The sequence below is a fragment of the Cupressus sempervirens genome, chromosome 1, assembly GCF_028749045.1.
Source record: "Cupressus sempervirens isolate cs-2001-9-10 chromosome 1, ASM2874904v1, whole genome shotgun sequence".
In the NCBI taxonomy this organism is placed as follows: domain Eukaryota; kingdom Viridiplantae; phylum Streptophyta; class Pinopsida; order Cupressales; family Cupressaceae; genus Cupressus; species Cupressus sempervirens.
This window is the reverse complement of record NC_143118.1, coordinates 751540107-751550262: the sequence shown is the minus strand read 5'-3', so window position 1 is coordinate 751550262 and position 10156 is coordinate 751540107.

The window sequence follows — 10156 nt, the reverse complement described above, 5'->3', positions numbered from 1 at the left end:
ATGGGAAGACTTTATAACTGAATAACATAGAAGGGTGATTTCCTTTTCCCTTCTTCCCCATTTATTAGCAATAGGCTTCAGGGTATCATCATGAGTTTTCAATTCCTCCCATATATCTATTACTTTTACCAACTGATCAAAGAATAAGGGCCACTCAATTTTGTCCACTAAATACATTAGAGCCTTTCTAAGCTTATCCTCATATTGCGTATTTAGCTCTACATGTAAGGCCCATAGTTTGCTCTTCTCTTCTTCAAATTCCTCGATTGTATAATATTTAGGCCTTTGAGGTGTGTCTAGTATCTCTACAAGGGGGGTGGATTTAAAAGGTTCCACTGGAGGACAGGGGTATGTCATTCTTGGCCTTGTGGATTTTCCCATTGCCTTGTTTTCAAGTTTAATTCTCCTTTTTACCTCCCTATTATAGGCCTCAAGAAGTGTTTCATATTTATTCTGTAACTCAGACATAACCTATTCCTCCTTCTTAGTAGTGGCCAACACAAACTTAGAAGAATCCACATTCCAATATGCTGCCTGTACATGTGAAGTGTCAGCAACCCTTCTTACACGTATATTTCCCATCAACCCAGACTCATCTGATTGTGATGGTGTGGCTCTAGATCCCTTTCTCAATGACCAACTAACCAATGCAGCTTGATCTTCAATGAATGAAGTGCCTTGGAAGTCTCTTCTACTTGGGTCTTGCAACTCCACTCTACTTGAAACAGAATTGAAAATTAATGCATCTACAATATCCCAATTGGGCAATAATAAAATGTTAGATGCCTTTATCATTTTCGTCCCCTCCTCAGGGCTTATATTCTGCAATTCCTTCATCATTTCTTCTTTAATTTGGTTTTGCATGGAAGTTTCATCCATTTCTGGATGCTCTGTTTTCATCTTTTTACATTTCTCCTCGAAAACTTTCATGTTTGTCCTCCATGCAAACTGTTGAAAAGCCCTTGATTTCACAAAACTGTCATTAGTCAAAAATTGATGACTTGCTTGCTCTAATATAGGGTCCAACTCTTTGCCTCTATAATCAGCTATTGTTAGATCCAAACTTGGGAGAGGAATTTCTGGAGGGTTACACTCATCTAATTTTGCTTGAGTAATAAAAATATCTTCGTGTGATCCCATTTGTTCAACCTGTTCACTAGTGAGCTGCTCTTCTCCAATCCTCAAAGGGGACTGGGTGGGTGAATATTCCTCATCTTGAGGCCTTTCTTCTGTCATTACCTTTTGCCTCTTAGGACTAGGCTCTTCAGGTCTCTCCTCTTGGGCTATACTGGTAGATCCTATTATTTGTTTGCCCTTGTCTATAGGAACCCTTTTATTCTGAATTATAGTATATCCATGCCTATTTTGTACAATTATCTTATCAATTCTCACATTTGGAGTGAAAGCCAACCTCCTCATGACCTCTCTGGCCTTATCAGGATATGAATCAATAAAATTTTTTTTCTTTTCATTCATGACCTCCATTATTTCAGGGCAGGTATTCATGAGCTTACTTATTTTGTTAGCCTCTATAATAGCATTATCCAAAGGATCATATTTATTATCAAAATAATGAATGAATTCTAAGACCCGAGAATAAACTCTTTGTTTTTCCTTTTTAGTTTCCTGCTCCTGCAATAAGAATTCATTCCTTATAATATCCTCTAGATAATAAGAATCATGCTTGATCGGTCCCAACTTGATTCTATGCCTCAACATCTGATTAAAAAATCCCTCAGAATCACAAAAATGGGGATGAGAGACAACCATCATATACTGCTCCAAAATTTTATGCAAAAAGATCCATCCCCCTTTTGTAATCACAAACTGATGGGCCACTTTGCAGGTAGGGAAAATTGACCCTAATTACCTTTTCAACAAAAATATTTCTTCCACTCCCCCTAACTGCCATAAAACTTCAGCCATTCCCACCTTCAAAGGAACTTGGTAAGGCAAAACATGAGGGTTCCCCTTGAAACCATAGATTCTAAAAATAGTAGAAACAAGGTAGGGGATGATATCTCCCCAATTATGTGAAAATTTCAAGTCATGGGGGTTATCCATCAGCCTAATGAGACTCATTAGTACCCTAGGGATTCTGGGATTGTCACTCAATATGAGGCATCTCAATTTAGCAGCAAAATATCTATCAAATCTGACAAAACTAGCATTACTTGCATCCCAAGTCATATCTGCACTCCACAACTGGACTGGTAGTATTTCCCCATTCTCCTCTCTGTTTAGTTCCATCTCATTACCAAAATATGTCACTCCTTTGAATAAAAACATATGCATTAATAGAGAGTAGTGACCAAAAGTTTTGTCCACCTTGCCCTTCGCAATCCCAACTAAACCAATGTGAATTTCTTCAACCAAAAAGGAAGCAAAATAAAAAATAACATCTACACCGAAGGAAGCAATCTGAATCATCATGTACATGAAACCAATGGGAATAAATTCTTGCTCATCTTCACAAAAAACTTGACATAAGGTCCTGTATATCTCTACAGCTCGAGAAGTGAAAAGACTCTTCTTAAAAGGCTATCTAGAGGCTACAGTAATTACTGGCAAAGTTCCTATTGTACCAATATGTGCCCTTAGTGCACCTCCCCTAATTACATCCTTCTTTGCTTTATATTCATTCTCTAATTCTAGCAGATTGATTTGCACATGGTAGTCTGATAATGGTTCCAGGTGAAAAGCCTCTCTCATTTCTTCAGGAGTAATCAAGACCAGAGGCACACCATCCTTTCTTCTTACAACGCTATGGCTTGGTCATAATTCTTAGCAATGGCTTCAAGAAAATCATAATCCATGAAAATGCTTGGGACTACTAACTTTCCCAAATCAAAATTCTAGACATTAGCATGCGGGGCAAACAATTTTCTTTTCGAAAACCACTTTTTAAACAAGATAAGGCCAGTTTGAGTAGTTGTTTCATCCCTAACCCAGTTCCCCTTGTCATATAGGCCATCACCAATTTTAAGCCTAGGGTTTAAGGAAATTAACTTTTTAACTTGTGCAGGCTATACAATAGATTTTGGGAGTAATTCTAATAAATCATCGTGGACATTCCTATCCATATAATTAATTTTCCCAGAGAATGGTTTCTTAGGAGGCATTTTGATAATATTGAGAGAATTGGAATGCCACAGAGGTTATACTATGAGTACTTACTTGACTTGCTAAACTTGTTCTTCTTTGAACTTCTAAAATTTCTCTCGAATGATAGAAGAATAGTTTCACGTCTTTACCAGGATTAACACAACACAATCAATCAGGCTCTTGTGCTCAAAAAATTTGCAATCTCTGTTCGTGTTGGACTAGAATTAATGAAAATCTCTGTGCTATTCTCTATTTCTCCCACATGCAAAGCTTTCACTTATCATAAATGTGCCAAATAGAAAAATAGAGTGGCATCGCACTTTCTTTTTTAAACTTTTTCTGTTGATCCTTGAAAAATCCTACGATCTGGGAATTACAACTAAGCTGACTCAGCTTTCTTCTTAACACATTGGCAGTCAAGCCAATAAAACACCTCCACCTCTACCTTTCCTTCAAGGTTGGCATTTCAAACTGGGCCCATGCATGACTATGCACACATGTCATCAACTCGCTAACTCATTATACATAATTCTCGAGCACCTTTCCACAGCGAGCTAGCGATGATCACTGATCTTACTTTAATCATGTGGTAGGAAATTGAAACAACCTTTAAGAACATGATGGTGGGTCCATTGCTCGTTAACTCAGTATACTTAATTTTTGCACATCTCTTTATAGCGAGTCAATGAATGTCGTCGATCTAGACTTGATCTTGTGGACAACAATTTTACTTCAACAGTAGTGGGCCACACTCGCTAACTCGCTATACTTAACTTTTGAGCACTTCTTCATAGCGAGTCAATGCCACCCTTTGATCTTGGCTCGATCTCACGATCAAAAATCTTCGTACCTAGTACACGAGAAGTGGGTCCATGATATCGCTGTCCATGATATGGGCCCTATATATTTCTACCATGCATTGGTCGAAAGTTCGACCAATGAATGGCAAAAAATGCGCTAACAACGCCAACATTTTTCGACCACCATATTCGTCGAAGTTTCGACCAACCTACTGGATGGTCAAATTTTCGACCAAAAAGTTTTCAACTAGTGCCATCTAGTTTTCCACCATGCATTGGTCAAAATTTTGACCAATGCCCCATAGATTTCTACCAAGCAATAGTCGAAAGTTCGACCAATGAATGGCAGAAAATGGCTCAACAACTTGGATATTTTTTGACCAATGTATTGGTCAAAATTTTGACCATCCAGTATGTTCGTCAAATTTTTGACTAAAAAATTATCGACCAATTTGTTGGTCGAATTTGGTCAAAGATTGGTCAAAAAATGGGTCAAAATTTTGATTGATAAAGGTCAAAAAATGGGTCAAAATTTTGATTGATAAAGGTCAAAAAATGAGCCCAAATGTACTAGTTTCCACATCATGTTAACACTCAGGTTAGCGTGTTATACCATCTCACTCTACAATGTGTGCCGAGTTCCAAAGTGTGTGCCAAGCTATCCTTCATGTGCTAAGTTACCTAGTGTATGCCGAGTGACCCTTCATATGCCGAGTTTTCCTGTTTATGCCAAGCGACAACATTTTGGACATGATTTCTGCATTTTTGGTGTGAGCCAACTTGCGAGATTTTTGATCACAACTTATGATAAGATCTTTTCTTGGGATGTGTCTAGACCATTTTTTGGTCGACCTTTCTATTTGTAATGTTCTAGAATGATCTGTAAGTCATTTTGGCTAGTATAAATAGGATGTTTATGCTTAGAGTTAAGCAACGATTAGAGATTTTGGGAAAGTTAGTGGAATATGTGTTTGGAAGTGCGAATTTGAAGCTAGATCTTAAATCTTGAATGTATTTTGTATCTATCCATAACCCAGAAGGCCTTACACCTGGAAATGTATGCTGATCATTTGATGAATCAATGTAAGAATATTGCTCTCTCTCTCTCTCTCTCTCTCTCTCTCTCTGTGGTGCTATTCTCTTTGTGTGTTTGCTTCCATTGTGTTTACAAGGTTGGTTTGGATTGATGGGTGTGCCTTTGGCCCTAGTTATTCTATGCCCTCCTTATGTCAGGTGGTATCAGAGCACAACTGTTCTTGATTGTGCAACCAGATCATTGAAGTGTGGGGTAGTTTGTATTAGGACCTTGGATTATGTAGAACCCTAATTCATATTTGGTTGTAGGGTTGCAAATCTGTAGATTTGACCTATAACTTGCAAAGGGTTACGATCTTGTAGGAACCTAATTTATAAAGGTGGTTCGTGGTAGAGAAAATGTTGATAATGTCGTGTTAGATGCATTAAGACAAATTACAGCTAGATTAGATGATGTAGAGACAACCTAGAGGAGAGGAGCACATCTTGAGGATGTGAGTGATGATGAAGCAGTAGCACCAAACCCTAAACCATAACTTGAAGAAGATTAAGATGAAGAAAGATTGTTGAGAGTATTGTCTAGGGCACATTCAAAGCCTATTGTAGAAGTTGTTCCTTATGATGGAAAGTTGGACACCAATGCTGTGCTAGATTGGATCTTAGATATGGAGAAGTTCTTTGAGTATGAAAACACTCATGATAATAGGAAGATGAAAATTGCAGTTACTAGGTTGAAAGACCACGCTTCACTTTGGTGGGAGCATTTGCAAAATGATAGACAAAGGAGAGGAAAGGAGAAGATTAGAACTTGGCCAAAGATGATGAACAAGGTAAAGAACAAATTCCTCCTTGCTGATTACCAAGTTAGCTTATTGAAAAAGATGCAAAATTTGGGGCAAAAAGACATGACTATGAAAAAGTATACTAATAAATTCTATAGATTGGATATTAGATTTGGACATGTGGATGATGATGTTGAGAAAATTGCAAGGTACATAAATGGATTGAGATCTATAATTAAAGATGAGATAAGTTTTGTGAAATTGGAAAGTGTGGAAGAATCATATCAATATGCCTTGAAAGCTAAGGAGATCTTGACAACAAAGCATGAACAAAGACAAAGAGGTAGAGGTGGTAGATTCTAGAGAGGTAGAGGTAGATCTTATGGAGAAGGTGGCAGATCTGACAGTTTTGTGCAAGATATAGGAAAATATGAATGGAAGAATGATGACAAAGATAAGACCAAGTGGAAAGGTGATAGTTCTTACTGAGGAGGTACTGGTTCTTACTGAGGAAGAGGTAATTCTTATCCTAGATGTGGTAAAGAAGGACATATATCTTTTTAAAGTGGGCAAAATAATATAAATGCTATAATTCAAGAGGACATTGAGAATTCACCAAGTGGACCTAAGGCTGGATAAAATCTAATGGTGATAAGAACCTTATGTAATAAGGGAAGTGATGAGGAACCTATTTTAAGAAGAAGTCTTTTTAAGAAAAAATGTAAGATGGCTGAAAAATGCTGCAAGGTGATCATTGATAGTGGATGTTCAACAAATTTGGCATTAGAAGAGCTGGTTACAAAGTTGCAGTTATAGAGGCTGAAGCATCCCAAACCCTATCATGTTTCATGGATCAAAGATGAGCATAAGATATTGGTAAGTGAACAATGTGTTGTGAAATTCAAGATTGGACATTATTTTGATGAAGTTTTGTGTGATATTATGCCTATGGATTGTTGTCATATTTTGTTGGGTAGACCTTGGAAATATGTAGATATGCTATGCATGATGGAAGATTGAATCAATATGCTCTTTGGGTGAATAGGAATAAGCAAATAATTTTTCCTTTGATTGAAAGTCCATATGAGGTTAATTGTACTACAATAAAAGTTTGCATGGTTACTGGAAAGCAATTTGAAAAGGAAGTAAAGAAGAATCAAGTTTGTTTTGATATAGTTCTTAGAGGACCAAGTGTTGGTAGTAATGACTGAGCAATATAAGCTAGTAATGACTGAGTAACATTAGATAGTGGTGGTTGAGTACCAAAAGAAATTGCAAGATTGCTGAATGAGTTTAAGGATATTGTTGTTGAAGAAGATATTCCCGATGGTTTACTACCAGTAAGAAGTATAAGTCATTGTATGGACATAATTCCTAGAGCTAATTTGCCAAACAAAGAACCATATAGATTGACACCTATAGAGAATGAAGAAATTAACAAGCAAGTGCATGATTTTTTGTAGAAGGGATTAATCAAATGCCGAGTTTCAAACTTGAAGTTTTTGCAAATAATGCCGAGTTTCCCTTAGATGCCGAGTAAAGTTCCAGTGCATGCTGAGTAGTCAGTTGCGATTGAGTTGATAGTTGATGCCAAGTTGGGGAATTTCAATGGAAGTTGAGTGAAGAGTAAATCTAGTTTAAGCCAAGTGATGGAAAACCAATGGAAGCTGAGTTATGTTGAAATCTTTGACAGCTGAGTGTACAACTTTATATGCACTAAGCATTTAATGCTAGGTTCACAAAGAGTATAAGGTCAAATTTTTGATCATTTCTCATTATTCAAATGCAGAGCAAGAATGAGAAGAGTGTAGAAGTGATTGACGAACAACATTGAAGCTTTTTCATGGATTTCAACAAAGATCAAGCACCATTTTCATCAATCTAAGGTATTCTTCAAGTGCTGAGTTGCGCAGTTATAAAGTTTGATATCTTTTGAAACCCTAAATTTGTAAAATGGATTCCAATTCTAAAAACCCTAAGGAAAAGGAAGGTTTTGAGGTTCAGTTAGTTAGCAATGAGGTCAAACAACCAAATTTTAGGTTGATTCCAGAAGTTGCTTATAAAAATGACCCTGCTGATACATTATCCATGATTCCACCCAAAGTCATAATGGTGCAAGATGTTAGGAAATGTTACAATTGCAAGGTAAGAGCTATAGGAGACTTGGAAAATTTTCAAGTATATGATAAACTATGTGAAAAGTGAGTGCTTAAGGAAGAATTTGAAATAGTTGAGAAGAAGGGCTTAATCCATGCCCTAGTTTTCCCCACAGTTTTTAAAACTAAATGGATAAGAATTATTCTAAGAAGAATACATAATGGTTGTTTATAGTTGGAAGGAGGACCTATCAAGATAAAAAAGAGGATAGTTCATAGGGTTATAGGTTTTCCAACCCTAGATCAGCACAAGACCCTGCAAAGTGATTCAAAGGAAGCTATTGGAAAGAACATCAAGGCTAAATAGAATAAGAGGGGCATGACCATTGATAAATCATAGGTCCCCTTCTGGACTTTGCTGTAAGAATTATATCTCATAAGTTTTATCAATCTAGTAGATTGAATAGTGTACCATGTATTGCCATGGATGTGGCATATAAACTTATCAAGAAAGATCATACATATGATCTAGCAAAATTGTTGTTGCAGCAAATCATGGAGAATCTAGGAGAAATCAAAAGATCTAAAATCGCTCAATGTAAGTTTGGATTAGTTCTTGTTTGCATATTCTTCTATGTTCTGGAAGAATTTCCCTCAATTGGTAAAGTCAACTGGAAATCAAACAAGTCAGCCATTACACAAATCAATGAGTACATTGAGAAAATGGGTGACAATTTTGAGGCTCAAATGACAGGTTATTTTGAGGATTTTAAGAAATCCATGAAACAAAGACTAAGGATACCAGTTTCCCTAGTGGAACAACACATCAATAATATCTTCTTCTTAGTTGTTATTGATCACACCTATATCCAAGCAGCAGTTCCAAAGGTTAGATGGCTAAGACCAAAAGGTTATGAGCTAGATGTTGATGAAGCTTCAGTAGCAATCACAACATTGCTTGCAAAGGAAATTGATAAGACTGCCAAACCTTTTGGTACATTTGATGTTGTGAAATCCAAAGTGAAAATGGAGCTCAAGACAACCTCTGTAATAAAGAAGAAGGATAAGTTAGTGAAGAAGATAAAGAAGAAATTTGGTGAAGGAATTGAGGGGGTAGTTGAGGAAGAAGAAGAAGAAGAAGAGAGTGAAGAAGATGAATAGGGGCAAGGCCCACTGGAATTGACACAAGGCTTAGGTGAGGATAAAGAAAAGGAAAAAGGCACAAAGGAAGAAGAAGCCAAGGAAGCACTAGCTCAAGCCGAGCTCAAGAAAAGAAGAGTTAAAACTTAGCCTACAACCCAACCCAAAGCCAAGAAGGTTGCCAAGACAACCCAAGCCAAGCCAATACTAGTGACAAGAGCCACTACAAGGGCTTCAACTCAAAAGGCCAAGGAGCAAGTGAAAGAGAAGAAGAAGGCTACTGAGCAGATTGGTCAAGTGAAAAAAAAAACAAGAAGAAACTATGTTGCACAACCAGAGTTTGATGATGAGGAGAAGATAGAAACTAAGGACATCAACCAGTTTAGAGTGGTAAGTCATCCTCCCAAGTCACATATTGATAAAATTTGGGAAAATGTTAAGAATGCAGACTTCTCTAATTTGAAATGTATTGATTTCAATAAATTGAGTAGAGAAGATTAGAATAAGGTAGAAGAATCAGTATATGCCATGATGACAGAATTCAAGAATACACCTTTTGAATTAGATAACACTATGCCCAAGGATTTATATGAAATTATTGAAAATAAGTGCCATTATTGCTTGAAGATGGAACATAAATAAGAGATCCACATTGGCACAAGTGATGCCAGAATTGACTAGAGTTCAAATTGCAAAGGCAAATAAGAATCATGAAGGCAAGTTTGCACCAAAGTATAGAGCCTTTAGCATTTTACAAAATAAAATTGAAGAAGTTGTCAATAAGTCCACATGATCGTGGAAGTCAATATATAACTTGACAAATGACAAGGATGGAGAAGAAGAGGAGGATGCAAAACCAAATAAGGTTGATGCCAGTGAGAAAGGAGAAGAAGAGAAGAAAGAAGAAGAGAAAGGGGAAAAAGAGAAGAAAGAGGAAGAGGAGAAAGAAAAAGGTGAAGAGGAGGAGATAGAGAAACAAGATGAAATGGCAATAGCTATGAGTAGCAAACAGATCAGAGTTTGCAAGACATAAAATTGCCACCTCCTAGCCCTCCTTATGTCATCACCACATCTGTAGTTATAGTCACTGTAAAGGATTTTCCTAAAACTACTGCACACAACATCAACCCTTTAATTGTAGAGGATCTGAAGGAGATCCTTCACCAATCAACACTACAAGCACAATTATGAACAAATC